General features: G+C 37.0%; 1 non-coding gene across 1 annotated transcript; it reads left to right on the forward strand.

The window, feature by feature from the left end:
• Window positions 1–8,243: 8,243 nt before the first annotated feature.
• Window positions 8,244–8,315, forward strand: TRNAQ-UUG (transfer RNA glutamine (anticodon UUG)). Its single transcript has one exon. It is a non-coding gene; the product is annotated as a tRNA-Gln (tRNA).
• The last annotated feature ends 11,186 nt before the right edge of the window (window positions 8,316–19,501 follow it).

The following is a 19,501-nucleotide window of genomic DNA, read 5'->3' on the forward strand; positions in this document are numbered from 1 at the left end:
ATTTTTATTTGTTTTCACTCTCAATTTTAGTTTCTATTTGAGTTTTGAACCCTTAAAAGTTGGGTTGTGACAGATTGGTATCAGAGCAGCCAGATTTTAAATTATATAGATTTTTTCTTAGGATAAAGAGTCGTATATCTCTATGACTCAGCTCGATGACACGTCTCTCTGCGACCAAGTAAGCAGTATATGATATGTTGTAAAACTTGTATGTATTTATTGTATGTTTTGATTTTCGTGGTAGTTATAAAATGTCCTTGGACGTTAAAGAGTGAACGTTAACTATATAAGACAATACTGGATCAACGTTATAGTGTCAAGATATGGTGAGGACGAAAAGAGTGGTCATGAGATATTTGGCTAGCCTTGGGAAAACAGAGAGTTGTCGTTGCACTTGGCGAGACCTCTAATCCATAAAATTTTGGTACTAGAAATGAAGAAACTAGAGATGGTCCCCAAACGTCTGTATGGACCATTTCCAATCGTACTTTCTTTGGTTCCCTGGCAGCGTCAACCAGATTAACCCTACGGCGTGACAATCCTTGAGATTCCACTCCTCCGTGGTCATTGTATCTAGCTTCACCCCCAAAATGGGTTCCTGAATATCTTTCTCGTACAGATAATCTTCAATCTGCATCTTCTAGAAACTGATATCGAATCCATCAAACTTTTCAATTCAAGTCTTTGAACTTTCCATCTTCACAGATCGTGGTGAATCTCTCCTCGCTCTGATACCAGTTATTACAATCACACAACAACGCACACACTTGATCTAAATGAACACAAAGAACGTATAGAGAAAATGTAAGAAGAAATATTGACTAATGGTTTTGTATTAATGACTTCTGGCATGCAAAGAGAGGATATGGAGAATGAGAAATGTACATTTAGGAAGCACTGACTAATGGGTATACATATGATTTCAGTTTATTATATATAGCTTCACTATATGTAACCGCCTACTATATATAATTATTTAGTATATATATCTCTATCAGATTTTTACTATAAATAGTCAGCCTTCATATCCAATCTTCTAGAGCCCAAATAGTCAGGGATTGACATCATCCTTGAACACAAAGTCATGTACATGCCCCTAGAAAAATGTCTAGTAGTAACGGAGTCAACCCAACGATCATTCAGACAAACATCCATCAACCAAGAGGGGTGAAAATGATGACGATAGTACAGTTGAGAAAGAATCTTAGTCATGATGAATCTACACTTGCTGCGATTGTTGTATTTGAAAATGGGAGCTCAAGTGTGCTAACCTCAACAAAAACTTTATTGCCACTACATGAACACCACGACCCAAAACAAGAAGCTCAGATATTGGGTTTAACCCCACCAAGAGAGATAAATCACAAGGTTAGTTTTACGTCGCCTACCACAAATAGATGTCATGCGGCTCAGCCTGAGCTAGTTGAATTCTACAAATAGCAAAATGGCATGTTCACAGTCAGGTTGATTTGACCTGCAAAGGCTCTTGTCAGTGATCACTCAAATGCTTGGCAAAGCCACCAAGCCAACACCTCTACTGAAGAAGGGAGACAAAAACAAACCACTAAAGCAACACATGTTCACGCAAAAATACCATCCAGACGGATGTAGAGAAGGGTCGACCACGATAATTTCAAAGCAAATAGAGAGTTATGATAAGTTAAGGTCAGATCAACTTTGAGTTCAAAGCAACAAGAACCAAAGACTGGTGCGAAAATTCTATGGACTAGTCGAAGTTATCCACAAGATTAGGAAGACATCATATAGGATCCAATTGCTCCTATCGATACAGACTAACCCTGTTGTCCACGTCAATAACTTGAAACGTTATTATTCCGACCAAGAAAAGATCAAGTAAAAGCAAGTGGTATGACATCATGCAAAGAAGAAATTGTTTCAAGTGAAGAAAGTAGGATAAACACCAACAGAGAAGACTTGAAAAGTTAACAAACCGAGAAGTGATTTTCAATAGCTCCTAATAGGTTGGAAAAGACTCCTCAATACTGAGATCAGCTAGAAGTGCGTCGGGAGACCTAAAGTCAGCCTCATCCAACAACGTTGAGTTTATGAAGAGCCGGTTGATAGAGATATTGACAAATTGTGTAAGGGCAGATGTCACGGTCATGATTGGCCGAGGCATGTTGCTTGTGGCTGCATGTTAGATGTCTCAGCTATTCTTGTAAACGATTTGTGGTTCATGGTGGCATGCTCATTCCAAACACCTTTTATTGCTTTCATCTTAGATAGGCTTTTACTATTATTGTTGTGCCAATACGGGGTGTATGATTAGCTCTCAAAATCATATCTACACCCATCAAGACTAAAATGTCCCAAAATGTACTATAGGAGAACTTGACCAGTTGTTGTTTCTTCACTTTTAGCTTATAACATTGCTTTATTTGATATTGTTTTTAACGTATTTCCTCGCTCACGTTTTCTAAAATATTTCTTCTAAATGTGATTCGAGCATACACTGCTATTGTTCGTTCAGTCTAAATTTTGCATGGTTGACTTGTTCATTGGATTAGAACAAATGTCACATAATCATTGTCTCACTACTGCAAGAGTGCGATTGTGACACTTGTCTTCCGTTCAGTTGTGGGCCGCATCTTCTGACTAGTTACGTGAGTTTGGCCTGGAGCATACATGTCGGTTGAAAAAGAAATGGTTGGATGCTGATTGCAAATAAGGGTTGGGCCACGGAAGGTTTTTTTTTTACCACATATGGACTATGAGCTAGTGAGTCTTGAATTTGGGTTCGTTTGAAAAAATTTGGTTCATTTTTTAGTTCAAACGAACCCAAATTAAACCTACTAGTTCCTTCTTCCTTGCACGACTCACTCCTATTCTCTGTTCTGCCTCTTCTTGCTCTCTGAAACTTCTTTAAAGGCTATTGTTCACCGATTATTTGGGAGCATCTTCCTTAAAAAGATTGTGACCATAGATGACCTATGTAGAAAATATGTACCCCCTTTCTTAAAACCTTTAGCGGACAACATACCCAAAACAGATGCACTGACCAGACTGCGCTACACCTCGTCTCACCCCCCCCCCCCCCCGGAGCAAATGGATCCACCCAATTGATGAACACTCAAACCAAACTCGCCCATTCTTTTTGGCACACGGACGCGAGAACCAATCCGAGTAATCTACAGTGGGGAGACCCCTTAAAGCAACAAGCGAGAATGGCTAGGTTGATAGCAGGGTTAAAGGAAAGGCGAGTATGAATAGACGTATCGCATAACCGTCCCTATAAGCAGCTTCATTCTTTCTTGATCTATGAACCGACTTTATGAAAAAATCAGTCTTTCGGCTGAAAGTGTGACTTTTGGGTATAGATAAGCAGGACCTCTTGGTTTGAGGAAAACCGGAGATGTTGGTTAAGAAAGCTAAGCAAGCAAGTACAGGACGGAAAAAATGCACATACAAATTGATTGACATGATTCCTCTCCCTCTCTCTTTGGCTAGTTGGCTAGTTGCATGATAAGTGGAAAAGCATACCAGGTAGGAAAAGAATGGCTGCTCGATCTCCTGTAAGGCACACCCTCAACGGCGAGCTCACCAGGCAATGCTACAAGTCTGATAGAAGTCCAAGATTTCGTCTACTACGGAACAAGAAACTCTTGGAGGAGCTAACATGAAATGAGAAATACATTCGATTATGGCAACTAATAGATAGCAAACTTTTTGGTAGAAACTGAATGATCCCTTGGCTCGGGCAAGAAAAGGAAAAGGTAGTCGTACTCCTACCTTTTCTGTCGGACGATAGAAAAGTTTGAGCTGAAAGATTGAATCACACCTGGTAAGAAAGGCGGGCTTAGCAGGTTTCTCCAAACGTATAAACAAAAAGAGGAAGCAACTGGTCCTGAAGAGGTCAACGCATACGTGCTTTTTTCTTTCGTTTAGCGAGATAGCTTACCAGCTCTTTTGGCTCATAGTAGCAGTATGAAAAGCGAAATCCTCATCCTGAGCCGAGTCCACATTGCCATACAAATCAACATCGGCCAAACCAAGAGCTACTATTTTTTCTTTAACGAAAGCGGATCTAACAGTTTCGATAAAACCAACCTCTTTTAAAGAAGGAGTCGCTCTGCCTTGATCACCGTGGATATATGCAGCTCCCGCTTTACCTTTGCCTACCGTGAAAAGGAAAGTTCCCTCACGATAGGCCCTCCCAACTCCCGAACGTCTTTCTATCAATCGAGAGAGGTATAGAATAGTACAACAAATCAACAAGACAAGAATGGACTCATAAGATGGGCGGTCAGGGAAACGATTTCATTTGTGTTATCCGCCAAGGAAATGATCAAGGAATTCTCTATACACGGCTGAGAGATGACTGTATTTTTGCACATCCTGAATAAAGTACCGTAGGCAAGCGAAGCTTTAGAAAATGAAAGCGTGTAGAACTCAGATCCACTTTCTCTTCGATTCGTAAACTTCGGATCTGATCATCCTTTCGTCTCTGGGTGACTGAGAGAGAATTTAGGCCTGGCGTACATCTGATTCGGTCAACAATAAGGTACAAAGCGGATTGATAAAATGGGCTTGAAGTTTCATTGTCGTTAGGTCGAAGATCTCTACTAGGTTTAGTGCACTTTGGTAGTTGCGAATGTTGCCGTAATCGAATGTCTTTCTCATTTGACATTCTCTCTTACCAAGCACTCATACTCGCCAGAGTTGAGGAGACAGTCCGTGAGCTAATTGGGTTTCGAGATTGCGTATACGCGAAAAGAGCTCGCTTTCGACTTTTTCCTCGGCGTTTTATGCCCGGTTTTGGTTCAGGAAAGGGTCTCATCTCTTTCATTGGAGCACATTGATGCCGAAGGAGTCTTCGGAACCGGTGGAGAGGCTATGATGACTTCAAGCTATTCAAATAGCATGGCTGATACCACAAAGAAAGGGTATCTAAGTCACACTAGTGGAATAGATTTTTCATAATAATTATCTCGATATATGATACCAAAAACCTGCCTGATGACTGATAAGGTAAGGGGTTTCAAAAGACAAAAGAATGACAATTCTACGTGTGATAGAAAATGAGATCTTTTTTTTTTTCAGTGTGCGTGGTGACACAATCGCGCTTTCGAAGGCAGCGGACTAGCGATTGTGCGGCACTCACTTTCCAGCGACAAGTGAGCTTGCCAATTTGTTCTTGCGTTGCCTACGGCCAAGCGACGTACGATCGAGCCTCTAGCCTCGATTTTAAAAAAAGGTTTTAGAAAACAAGGAGAGAGAGAGATTTTAGAAAGAGAGATTTTGGAAAGAGACGTTATATAAGCAAGCAAGAGAAAGATAACAACGGCTTAGCATATATAACCTTGGGTAGGGAGAAGTTGACAACTAGTCATATCCCCCTATAGTACATTCTGAGCCATTTTAAGTCTGGCAGGCCTAGACATGATATTTTTTAGGCGTCATACGCCCTAGAATTACAAAAGGAAAAACATTAGAATGAAAAGACATGACAAGGGTTGGCTTGTCATGGGCATGCGGCCATGGGCAACATGCCCTGGACGAGCATGACCGTGACATCCTCCCCCACCTAATTGGTTGATGACCCCGTCAACCGACTACTTTCAAACCTTGCGATGTGGGTGGCGGCGGAGTCCAGATCTTCAGCGCGTTCCCAACTTGTTTCCTCTGTAGGGAGATTCTTTCATTTGACAAGGAATTCACGAATCATCCGTACAGGTCTTTCTATCTTCCTAACCCTGTCGGCTAGGATCTCTTCTACTTCTTTCGTTTCTTTCTGCTTCAGATCGATGCTCGGTCTTGTGGTTGCATTCTATTGGTCGTCGTCTGGGTCAGGGTGATAGGGCTTCAAGTTGCTCACATGAATTACTGGGTGGATTTTCATCCATGCGGGTAGTGCAACTTAGTAGGAGGTAGCCCCGATCTTTTTAAGAACTTCAACCGAGCCTTCATATTTTCGAACTAGTCTCTGGTCCTTTCGGCTGCGAAATCTGATCTGTTCTGGTCTCAGCTTGATAAGAACTTGATCTCCTGCTCGGAATTGAAGGGGTCGATGCTTCTTGTCCGCCCATTTTTTCATATGCTTGGAAGCCTTTTCTAAATATGCCCGGGCTATATCTATCGTCTGCTTCCATTCTCTTGTAAAGTTGTGAGCTTGAGGATTTTTCCCTGCATAAGGATGATCAATAATATGGGGTAAGACCGGTCCACTTACAATTTCGAAGGGACTCTTCCCTGTAGACGAGCTTGTTTGGCAATTGAAGCAAAATTGGGCGACATCTAACAGTAGTATCCAGTTCTTCTGGCGAGCGTCGACGAAGTGACGTAAGTATTCTTCGAGCAAGCAATTGAACCATTCTGTCTGTCCATCGGTTTGAGAGTGATAACTCAAGGAGATGTTTAAGGTTGTTCCCAAGAAGGCGAATAACTCAATCCATAATGTCCCAATGAATCTGCCATCTCTATCACTGATGATGCTTGACGGAATGCCCCATAGCTTTACAACGTGTTTGAAAAACAGTTGGGCTGTGAGTTCTGCCGAGCATAATTTTGGAGTGGGATGAATGTCGCATATTTTGAGAATCGGTCTATAATAACCAAGATGGCGTCATATTCCCCGACTTTTGGGAGGTGTGTTATGAAGTCCAGAGATACACTTTCCCAAGGTCTTGTCGGCACAGGTAGAGGTTCCAAGAGTCCAGAGACTTTGGCTTTCTCGACTTTGTCTTGTTGACAGATGAGGCACGTCTTGGTGTATTGCATGATGTTGTCTCGCATGTTTGGCCAGAAGTACCCCTTCTTTATTAGGGCGTACGTTCTTTGCCACCAAGGGTGTTCGGCCCATAAGGTATCGTGACATTCTTGAATGAGCTTCTTCCTCAGTTCCCCCGTTCTTGGGACATACAATCTGTATCCTTTGGTCAACTGTTAGGGTTCTTGGAATGATTCTCTAGATTATCCCTTCCATGTTGGGAGTCGGACCATGGGTCTTGGGTGAAGGAACCGTTGGTTTTCTCATTGTCTTTGAGATAACAATTCTTTTCAATTTTATATAAATTTTTTAAATATGGGTTCATTTCCAAATGCATGCTAACACCCTTATTGTTGAATAAATGACATGAAACTAGTTTCACATAGTAACGTTGCCTTTTGCTCCTATTGGTGGAAGGATAATAGGTCGATTATACCTATAGAGTAGTTTTAAGCGTGACAACGAGACTAATTTTTTTTTTTTAGTTAAAAATTAGAATTATAACAATCTGCGTAAAACCCTCAGACTAATTTTTCTTGTACTCCTTATAATTTTACCTTTTAAGGTTGTAAATATTTGTGCACCGGTGACTATTATGATTATTAGTCAACTGAGTTAAGTGGAAATAAATTTTGAAGATGAAATTAAAGTATTAATTTTGATGCCATCTTTACGTGAGTTTTGGGATATTGTTATTAATGAGATTCAATCTAATGTCATTAGTAATTCACAATGATAATATTCAAAATACTTGACAAAAAAGAATGGTCAACGTAAGATATTTGAAACAAATGAATATTTTGTCCTCTATGATATATCAAATCACTCATTTGAAATTCCTTAATAATAAGCCTGAAGTCTTACCTCTTTTATAGTGAAAAGTTCCTTAAATAGAAGTCTTATTAGATACTTCTAAGAATTTAGAGATCAACTAGACACAAAGCTAAACGTTCTAAAAAAGATTAGGGGTTAAACTTTTAAGTTAACTTAATTTAAGAAACTTATGATTTTTATATTATCAAGAGTTTAATTGAGCTACGTCAATTCAATCTAGTGGACCCAAGAATTGAACCAAACCAAACCAACTAGTTAGTAACATGATTTAGTGGAAGCATTTTCACGCAAAGTAGAAGCAATAATGGAGGGTTTGAAATAATATAGTTTTCACCCCTTGTTTCTCGAGTGAATATTGAAATAATATAGTTTTCATGTTAAGTTTTGCACGGAAGAAAGAAAGACGGGGATGTAAAGTATTATTTCAATTTTTTTGTAATATACAACAATATATAAATTAACTATAAGAAATATATAAAATTACATGTTCTCCACGAGCTTCAATCAACACCGGAGGGTTACTTCTGCAACCACTCTAAAGGTGCTCAAGATCACAACGAGTTAGATAAAACAGCTCTAGAACTTTGAATCCAATAACTTAAGTTTGACTAATGATAGGATCTCCCTTCTTATGGAATCGGCATAAAATAGGAAAACCATTCCAAAATAAATTTTTACAAGGGGTTCTATGGTGTAGTGGTTAGCACTTTGGACTTTGAATCCAACGACCTGGGTTCAACTCCCGGTAGGACCTTTATGAAATGACCTTGATGTGAAAACACAGAATAAGGAACGACAACGCAAGACATTTTAAAACAAAACGGTGTTACCACTTTCATTGAGTGCATAGGTGGCGTTGCCGTACAACCAAAATGGTGTTACCACTTTCATTGAGTGCATAGGTGGCGTTGCCGTACAACCAAAATGGTGTTACCACTTTCATTGAGTGCATAGGTGGCGTTGCCGTACAAACAAAATGGTGTTACCACTTTCATTGAGTGCATAGGTGGCGTTGTCGTTGAGTGCTTAGGTGGCGTTGTCGTACTCGTGGCATCCTGCTAGCGTTGTCGTTGAGTGCTTAGGTGGCGTTGTCGTACTCGTGGCATCCTGCTAGCAAATCGTAGCCTAAGATATTCGCTACCAAAGTTCATCCAAAATCTGATTTATGTCTTCAGGCTAATGGAATTGGTTTGGAGGACCTTAATTTTCAGAGATCGTAGAGGCTAATGGAATTGGTTTGGAGGACCTTAATTTTCAAAGATCGTAGATAGGAATTTTGACTCTTATCCCCAATTTAATTTTGAAACTTATTTCCTTCAATTTGGCACGCTCTCGAGGTTATTTTTCTTTGTGGTCTTCTATGGAAGCATTCCTTGGAGGTACAGAAACTGATTTATGTCTTCAGGCTAATGGAATTGGTTTGGAAACAAAACGGTGTTACCACTTTCATTGAGTGCATAGGTGGCGTTGTCGTACTCGTGGCATCCTGCTAGCAAATCGTAGCCTAAGATATTCGCTACCAAAGTTCATCCAAAATCTGATTTATGTCTTCAGGCTAATGGAATTGGTTTGGAGGACCTTAATTTTCAGAGATCGTAGAGGCTAATGGAATTGGTTTGGAGGACCTTAATTTTCAGAGATCGTAGATAGGAATTTTGACTCTTATCCCCAATTTAATTTTGAAACTTATTTCCTTCAATTTGGCACGCTCTCGAGGTTATTTTTCTTTGTGGTCTTCTATGGAAGCATTCCTTGGAGGTACAGAAACTGATTGGAATCATTCTTGCTCAACGAGTCATCATGTATCCTCGGGTTGGGTTTTCAAGTTTTTCTTAAAGTTCTTCAATGGCAGATTGAATTGGGGGAATGGTTTCTAGGCACTTTCAGCACTCTATTCCTTCATAGAACTTGTGGGTAATCTTGTTGAGAAACGGTAGGAATAAGTTTGAAGAGAAATGGTGGAGGATTTCTCTCGAATTTGGAAGAAATCTGAGAGTAGGAGACCCATAATCTAAACGCTTATTGCCTTCGATTGGGGGATCGACCTTTCTCGAATCTTATTCCATATTGTTGCTCCTACTTTAGACTTTATAGGAGGAGCTTAAACCGACATTGAGAGCTCCAGATTCTTCGTTATTTAGAAGTTTGAAGAGAAATGGTGGAGGATTGCTCTCGAATTTGGAAGAAATCTGAGAGTAGGACAAACACAATCTAAACGTTTATTGCCTTCAATTGGGGGATCGACCTTTCTCAATTCTTATTCCGTATTGTTGCTCCTACTTCCGACTTTATAGGAGGTGCTTAAACCGACATTGAGAGCTTCAGAATCTTCATTATTTAGAGATCGATCTTTCTGGATAATTTTTTGGTGATATCAACTTCGATCATGGCCTTATCGACCTTGGCTTTGCATACTAGTCGTTGGATGTGATGATTCGTGCGTGTTCGTTCTAGATCATATCAAATTTTGGAGGAGATCCGACGGTTGAGATTTGAGTTCGAAAGATTTTGCTCGGATGGTCACGGTAGATGCTCTGATTCTAATTAGAGTGGCATTTCTGTAATAATCCAATCTTCTAGTGGTATTTTGGTAATTTGCCACTTTCCGAATATTTTATTATTATTTTTCTTGAAAAATCCAAAAAATTTCTACAAATTTCTCATGGCTTTTTTATCATTTTTCCCTTTTTTTTTTTAAATCTTGAGATTCCTTCTAGATAAGGAATTACAAATCCGGAAAGATTTTTTATAATTGATAAAATGACTTTTTTGCCCTTTTGATTTACTTTTTCTTTTCCAATCCTTTTCAAAAGGCCTTTAACTCCTTGAAATCACTTGTTAGGGTACAGGAGTGACTTGACTAAGTCCTTTGTTCTTGCTTAATCCTTTAATTTTTTTTCCTTTTTATCCATTGGGTCTTTCATAAGTGGCTTATTCTTATGGGAGATAATTTCCTTCATTTTTTGGGTGTTACATATACATACTCGTTACAAACACAAAATAATAAGCAGACTTAAAAGAAGAACAAAAAATACTAGATTAAAAACAGAGGTTAGTCCATGGCCCACACTCCAAAGTCCGCTCTCATCCACGACCAACTCTTAGTTACTTGAAAAAAAATTGATAAACATGGAGTGAGTAAAACTTAGTAAGTAGCCTACTAGTAGGTTCTTAATGGCGACCTTAAGCTAGGATATTACTTCTTGTTATGTTTTAAGGATCTTATACTGATCTTGAAAACCTTCTCCTAACATAACCTTCAATTTTCTCCCCATGAACACAATTTTCTCCCTATCTATCTTTTTTTAAACACTTTTGAAAGTTAACTAGTAGTTTTGAAGCTTTTTTTTTTTAAAAAAAAAAAAAAAAAAAAAAAAAAAAAAAAAAAATTAAATATAAAGAATTTAATTAGCGTAAAATTTATTAACATCCCCATCTATCTTAGCGTAAAATTTAATTAGGGTAAAAAATTAAATATAAAGAATTTTCTCCCTATCTATCTTTTTTTTAAACACTAAAAAATCAATTTATTTTAAACTAAAAAATTAATTTATTTTAAAACTAAAAAGTATACTTAATTTGACTAAAACATCCCTTATCCCACCTATAAAGAATTTAATTCCAAGCTCTCTTCTAATAGACAAACGATATATTAACATCTGTTGTAAAATTTCACTTCATCAATTTAAGTAGCGTTCAACTATAAATATCGAATTTTAAAGTATTCCTCGGCAAAGTAAATCTGTTGAAACTATCTATCAAAGGTGTTCCATAATGAGTTGTGGAGAAGTGTTTCCTTCCATTCTAATTTCAATTAAGGATGTCAATGACAAAAAAGTGCAAGAGGCTAGAAGGTTTGTAGTGGAAGAAAATAACAAGAGTCATGGACATCGTTTTGTTTACAAGCTGTATCATGTGTCTTATTCATGGTTACTTAAATCTCGTTGAATTGGTGCGCCTTTCACATCAGAGACATTTGTGCCTTAAACCGAGCTCTTTGCAATAGCAAACTTATTAAAAACTCTTTGCTTGCTACAACATTTGCTTGACATAATTGGACCAAAGGACGTTATGGACGACCATAGGTCACTGTATTGGTCTCTAATCATGAAGTGTGACATTGGATCTTTGTGCATACCATATTCATTAACTATAACATGGCATGAAATTTTTTATGTTTTGACTGGCCATGCCATATTCTGTTGTATTTATATATCTTTAGTTACCTGGGATTAAAGCAAAGAAGTATAGACATGGTTTCCAACCATCCAACTGGCATAAGTTGACTAAGTTGCATAACTTTACTATGCAATCTAAAACATGTGATTATTTATTTTTTATGTTATCTAGGATGGCTTTGTTGGGAGAGCATCAGATTGATTAGCGGAAGGTCTTGTGTTTAATCTGCATTCATTGCACCTTATAGTTTTATGAATTTTTATTTTTAATGTTAGCGGGGATAGATTAGTTGGGAGAGTGTCAAACTAAAACCGCACCTGTTTCCATTTGCATAAGCTGACTATTCAATAAAAAATAAACTAGTTATTATTTATTTTTAAAATTTCAATGAATAATGAATTAGCGGAAATACCTTTACACATGAATTTTGATTTTTAATGTTAGCGGGGATAGCTTAGTTCGGACTGAATATCTGAAGGTTACATGTTTAATCCACGTTCACCGCACTTGGTTTACGTTGCATAAAAAATAAACTAGTTATTATTTATTTTTAAAATTTCAACGAATAATGAATTAGCAGAAATACCTTTACACATGAATTTTGATTTTTAGTGTTAGCGGGGATAGCTTAGTTCGGACTGAATATCTGAAGGTTACATGTTTAATCCACGTTCACCGCACTTGGTATACGTTGCATAAGTTCATTAAGTTCCATAACTTTATTCAATCTAAAATTAGTGATTATTTCTTTTTAAAATATAATGAATTAGCGGAAATACCTTTACTTATGAGTTTTTTTTTTTCAAATATTAGCGAAGATAACTTAGTTTTGAGAGCGTCAGACTGAAAATGTGAAGGTCACGTGTTCGATCCACGTTCACCGCACCTGATTTAATGTTAGCGGGGATAACTCAGTTTGGAGAGCGTTCAAGTTGACTAAGTTGCATAACCTTGCTATTCAATCTAAAATTAGTGATTATTTATTTTTAAAATCTCAATGAAGTAGTGAAAATATCTTAACCGGTGAATTTTTATTTTTAATGTTAGCGGGGATAGCTCAGTTTGGAGAGCGTCACTGAAGATCTGAAAGTCAGGTGAGAGCATCACTCAAGATCTAAAAGTCACATGTTTGATCCACGTTCACCGCACCTAATTCAAGTTGACTAACTTGCATAACCTAAATATTCAATCTAAAATTAGTGATTATTTCTTTTTAAAATTACTTGACTATTTAATCTAAATTTAGTGATTATTTCTTTTTAAAATTCCAGAATTTTCATTTTCAATGTTACAGGGGATAACTTAGTTGGGAGAGCTTAATATTGAAGATTTGAAGGTCAGGTGTTGTTCGACCTTCACCACACCTGATTCAAGTAATATAACTTACTATCTTATCTAAATTTAGAGATGATTTCTTTTTAAAATTTCAATGAGTTAGCGTAAATAATTTTACTGATGAATTTTCATTTTAATGTTAGCGTGGATAGCTCAATTGGGAGTGCGTTTGTAGATAGCGTGGATTCCTAATTCTTTATTTGACTATAAATGCTCTATAAGACATTTAGTAAAATGACTCATTTTATTGCATGGAACAATAAAATTGATCTTCCCTTAGAATTGTCAATACATTCTACTTTCAATGTTGCTAAGTTGAGTCCTTGATGTAGGTGATGATTTTTCTTATTCGAGGACGAATCCTAAAGAGGGGGATGATGATAAGAATCACAGTGTACATTCTACTTTCAATGTTGTTGAGTTTAGTCCTTTTGATGTATGTGATGATTTTTCTGATTCGAGGACGAATCCTTTTGAAGATGGGGATGATGATAAGAATCACGGTCTTCCAACTGGACCTATTACACAACCCAAGGCCAAGAAGATTCAACAAGCATTCATACTTCATCTACAAAATTGGATAGGCTAGGTTCAACCATCTTTTCATGTGTGACAAGTTGAGTCGTTTGAGTCAAGACCATTTGGAGATTCAAAAGTAAATATTTGCATGGTTGAAGTAGCGGATGAAGTTGCAAGCATCATTTCATGAGTGGTTAGAAAACTTTATTTCTTATTTTAATTTCATAAAGTTTGTAATGCTCAAATTGACTTCATCTTCTGTGGAGATCTAAAGGAAATCTAAAAGGATCGAGATTAAATCACTGCCACTAACTTCTTTTGTGGAGAGACTATAAATACCCACACATTATTATGTAAAAGCATATTTGTGATCAATGAAATTGATCTCTCAAGTTGAGATGATCCCGCGTGTAGAAATTCGAGCATATCTTTGTCATTTCTAAGTTTTATGGAATTCTTGTGGTAGATTGCATCTGAGTCATTCAATCAAGCTTTGATCAAGTTCGATTGTGGAGTGACTCGATTTAGAAAAAGGTTCCATAATCTAATTCTAGCTTTATCTCTTTGTTGATCCAAATTTTGTATAAGAAGGAGCATCGATTGCATCGATTCCATCAACAGTCTTCCCATGAGTTTATGGTGCATGACCCATTTTTTAAACCATTCACCTTCTAGCGCCACCATAGTTTTGCATCGTCCATGAGATGCATTGCGACCAACGTAACTCTTAGGTCCTATGAGCAAGTTCAAGTAACCTTCAAGTATTGTTCTACATCAAAAATAAAGCTTTTTAATTCCTTAGCATCCCGGTTTCCATTTAAGGGGTTGTGTTCTTGGATTTTAAGTTTGTTAAGCCCACATGAACGTGGCTTGAGGTGTGGTTCTCTATAGCCCAACTTGTCAAACTCACTCGGGTGCTCATCAACCATGATGTCGTTCAACAAGAGAGACCTTGAAAACGACTGGATTATTGCATTAACCATTTGAATCACCTGCTCATCTCAACCATGACGTCGTTCAACAAGAGAGACCTCGAAAATGACTGGATTATCGCATTAACCATTTTAATTACCTGCTCATCTCAACCATGATGTCGTTCAACAAGAGAGACCTCTGGATTATCGCATTAACCATTTGAAATTGAACAAAATATTTATAACATAACTCTAACAAAGGTACGAAGTTCATAAAAGTCTTTTTAGTCTAAGATAGAAACTGTAAAATAAAATGAAATAAGAAAATAATATTTCATTGCCGAGAATCAAACCCGGGTCTCCTGGTTGAAAGCCATATATCCTTACCGCTGGACGACAATGGATTTATGGTATAGATGTCCTGAAGTCTTTTGTTAGATCGCTGAAGAGTTTTAGCATGATCTTTTGCTTAATGTCTAACTCTTCGACACGTCCTTCCCTGTGTGTGTTAGAGTTCTCATAGCTACCGCGACGTTTCAAGCTGTTCGATTGTGTGGCTCTTTCTTCAAAAGAGTCAATATAAAATGTTAGGTCTTTGATTGGCAACCCATCCAGGGAAGTGTCGATTGCATCGATTCCATCAACGATCATCCCATGAGTTTATGGTTCATGACCCATTTTTTATACCATTCACCTTCGAGAACTACCATAGTTTTGCATCATCCATGAGATGCATTGCGGCTAACATAACTCTCAGGTCGTATGAGAAAGTTCCTGTAGCCCTCAACTCTCTGGTCGTATGATAGAGTTCTTAGAGCTACTGCGACATTTCGAGGTGTTCGATCGTGTGGTTTTTTCTTCAAAAGAGTCAACATCAAACGTCAGGTCTTTAATTGGCAACCCATCAAGGGGATCGTCGATTGAATCGATTCCATCAACGGTCTTCCCATGAGTTTATGGTGCATGACCCATTTTTTATATCATCCACCTTCGAGCGCCACCGTCCATGAGATGCATTGTGGCCAACGTAACTCTTAGGTTCTATGAGCAAGTTCCTGTAACCTTCAAGTATTGTTCTACGTCAAAAATAAAGCTTTTTAATTCCTTAGCATCCTGGTTCCCATTTAAGGGTTTGTGTTTTTGGATTTTCAGTTTGTTAAGCCCAATATGAGCTTGGCTTGGGGTGTGGTTCTCTACGACCCTCCTTGTCAAACTCACTCTGGTGCTCATCTCAGTCATCTCAGCCATGATGGCGTTCAACAAAAGAGACCTTGAAAATGACCGGATTATCACATTAACCATTTGAATGACCTCAATCTCACTTGTTGAAATTGAACCAAATATCTATGACATAACACTATTAAAGGTTCAAAGTTCATAAAAATCTTTTTAATCTAAGATACTATTGAACTTGACCATTATAGTGCCTCTCAAACCAAGTTCATAAAAGTGTTTTGAATTTAAGATACTATTGAACTCGTCCATTATAGTGCTTCTCAAACCTAGGTAAAGTTTAAATATAATTGGTGACAAAAGATGAAACTATAAAATAAACGAAATAAGAACATAAAATTTCATTTTCGAGAATCAAACTCGGGTCTCCTCGATGAAAGCTAGATCTTCTGTGTAATGTCTAACTCTTCGACACGTTTTTTTTTATGTGTGTGATAGAGTTCTCAGAGATACCGCCACGTTTCTTGTTGTTTGATCATGTGGCTCTTTCTTCAAAAGAGTCAACATCAAACATTAGGTCTTTGATTGGAAACCCATACAGGGGAGCGTCGATTGCTTCAATTCCATCAATGGTCTTCCTATGATTTTTTGGTGCATGACCAGTTTTTTATACAATTCACCTTCAAGCGCCACCATAGTTTTGCATCGTCCATGAGATGCATTGTAGGCCAATGTAACTCTCATGTCCTCTGAGCAAGTTCCTATAGTCTTGAAGTATAATATCAAAACATATTAACGTATTTGATATGTTAAATATTAAAATAATTGATGTGTATCATAAACATTAAATAAAAATATATATTTAAAATTTGAATGAGATTCATATTAATTAAACATATATTATGATATTCTACGACATTTTAATATTATTGAAATAAGATATTATATCTTAATGTATTAGGTATTCAAATATATAATTTGACAAAAAATTTCAGTTCACTTTAAATAGAACCCTTGGGTTAAGTCAAAAAGCATCGAACACTAAATACTGTGACATTTTAGGTGATATTTTGCGGAGGAAGCTGATAAGGTCTTCAAAGAGCATGTGGTCATGTCTGGCATTTTATGTTAACAACATGGTGAAAAGAAACCAGAAATTCTGATACTGGTAATTAACTACAATCCTCTGAATAAGGTTTTAGAATAAATAAGATATCCAATCCAAAACAAAAATGATTTGAAAAAAAGAATTTAGAGTCAAATGTTTTTATAAAATTCGACATGAAATTGTGATTTCAGAAAATTCTAGTTTCCTAAAAGGACAAATATAAAATAGCATTTAATGTCCAATTTAGAAAATATGAGAGGAACGTCATGCCATTTAGGCTAAATAACGCTCCATCCGAATTTCAGAAGATTATGAATGATATTTTCAATCCATTCAAAAAAATTCGATAGTTTATATCGATGATATGTTGATATTTTCTAAAACCATTAAGATCAACACTTTAAACATCTACCTACATTCATTAATGTAATTAAAAGAAATCAGCTAGTTGTGTCCATACCCAAAATCAAATAATATCAAACTCAGATAAATTTTCTTGGATTTTAAATTTATTTGAGCCTTATTAAAACCCATCCAATGGTTTTTGTCTCAAACTTTGGTGATGACCTATCCTAGAAAAGCAAACTTCAAAAAAAAATTAGGTTCTCTCAATTACGTGTCTTATATCCTTCAAGATATCAGGCACATTTATGAATGTCTTAATGAGTGTCTTTAAAATAATACAAAGTTTTGTTTTGTAAGGGATATCTCTACAACCCAAAAAAATCAATTCATTAGTCAAATAAACTCTCTGCTTACGTCTTATTGACCCAAGGGAAGATCTCACAATGAAATGTGACGCATCAAATATTGGATATGGAGGTATCTAAAATTGTCAAAGAGGACAGAGAATCAATTATCATATTTCATTCAAAAGCCTCCAATAATACCATACAAATTACAAAATAGTAAAAATATATATATATATATTATTTCCATTGTACTCTGTGTACAAAATTTTAAAGAAAATTTAATTAACAAAACTATTAAAATCTATTCCAGAGTCAAATTTAGTTTTAGGAAAAGAAGGGAATAATCTTGTTTCAAACAAAAAAAAAAAATAATTTTGCTAGATAGAAGTAAATTTTGTTGTGGTTTGATTTTAAAATTCGACCTATAAAAGAAGTTGAAAACACCTTGGGGATTACCAATGGGAGAATTTCTAACAAAGTCTCTCTTCTATCCTCTGTCTTCTTAAACTGATACTAATCCAACCAATCATTTACATGGACTCAAAAGTTCAATTACATATAAAAGAAGTTGAAAACACCTTGTGAAAGTATCTAAGGATACTACGACCTCTAGCTTTGCAAAATCCAGCGTTGTTGGCGCTTATCAAAATCGCTGCCAAAATAAAGTTTAACAAGTGGTTCTATGGTGTAGTGGTTAGCACTATCGACTTTGAATCTAATGACCTGTGTTTAATTCTCGATAGGTAATCCACCAATTTATACAAAATTGGTCCATAGCCGATTCGGTAGGGTCACTTTTGGACCGATAATCTGTAGAAGGGGTCACTAAGGTTGAGATCATACAAAATGGGACCATAGCTCAATGTTAGAGCATTTGATTGCAGATCAAGAGGTCACCAATTCGAACCTAGTTGGGCCCTGTTAGGTTATGGAGCCTGCTGCTTATTTATAGATTGGTCAACGGTTATATCCGGTAAAGCTATATTTGGTAAAGCTATATCTACTATATTTTGTAAAACTATATTTTGTAAAGCTATATCTTGTAAAGCTATATATTAAATAGCTATATATAGTAGATGGTTAAATCTGGTCAACCTATATATATATATATAGTAAACTTAACTATATATATACTTTGAGAAGTACTTTTATTCTCTGTAATTCTCTCTTACTGTACATACGTGAAGTCATCAATAGAAAAATCCTTTTAGTCCGAGTTCTCCTTGCACTTTTCTCTATCCTGTTCTTTGTGTTCATCTAGATCGAGCGTGTGCGTTGTTGTGCGATCCCAACAACTGGTATTAGAGCTAGGCGAAATTCACCACGATCTGTGAAGATGGAAAGTTCAAAGATTGGAATTGAGAAGTTCGATGGATCTGATTTCGGTTTCTGGATGATGCATGACCATGAAACAGTTGAAGCTCAAGGATCGACAAGCCTTGGGGTTGATTCGGTTGACGCTATCCAGAAACGTGGCGTTCAACATTATCAAGTAGAAGACAACGTCAGATCTATTGAAGGCGCTGTCAAATATGTATGAAAAACCATCGGCTATGAACAAGGTGTATTTGATGTGGAGATTGTTCAATCTACAGATGTCTGAAGGTGGACCTGTTGCTGATCATATAAATGAATTCAATATGATAATAAGTCAACTGAGTTGGGTGAAATGAAAGCGTTGATTTTGATGTCATCCTTACCCGAGTCATGGGATACTGTTGTTGCCGCAATCAGCAGTTCCCGAGGATCTGATAAACTGAAGTTTTGTGAAATTCAAGATGTAGTTCTCAGCGAAAGTATTCGCAAACGGGAAACTGGAGATTCACCAGGCAATGCTCTCAGTGTTGATCGAAGGGGAAGAAGTAAACCGAAGGGCCCAAACAAAGGGCGATCAAAATTAAAGAACCGAGAAAAATCTCCAAATAGAACAAACGAAACGTGTTGGAATTGTGGAGAAAAAGGTCACTTTCGGACAGGTTGTACAAGACCAAAGAGAAAGCAGTATCACAAATCTGGAGAT

The sequence above is a fragment of the Cucurbita pepo genome, chromosome 10 (assembly GCF_057944985.1).
Source record: "Cucurbita pepo subsp. pepo isolate OVF chromosome 10, ASM5794498v1, whole genome shotgun sequence".
Lineage (NCBI taxonomy): Eukaryota > Viridiplantae > Streptophyta > Magnoliopsida > Cucurbitales > Cucurbitaceae > Cucurbita > Cucurbita pepo.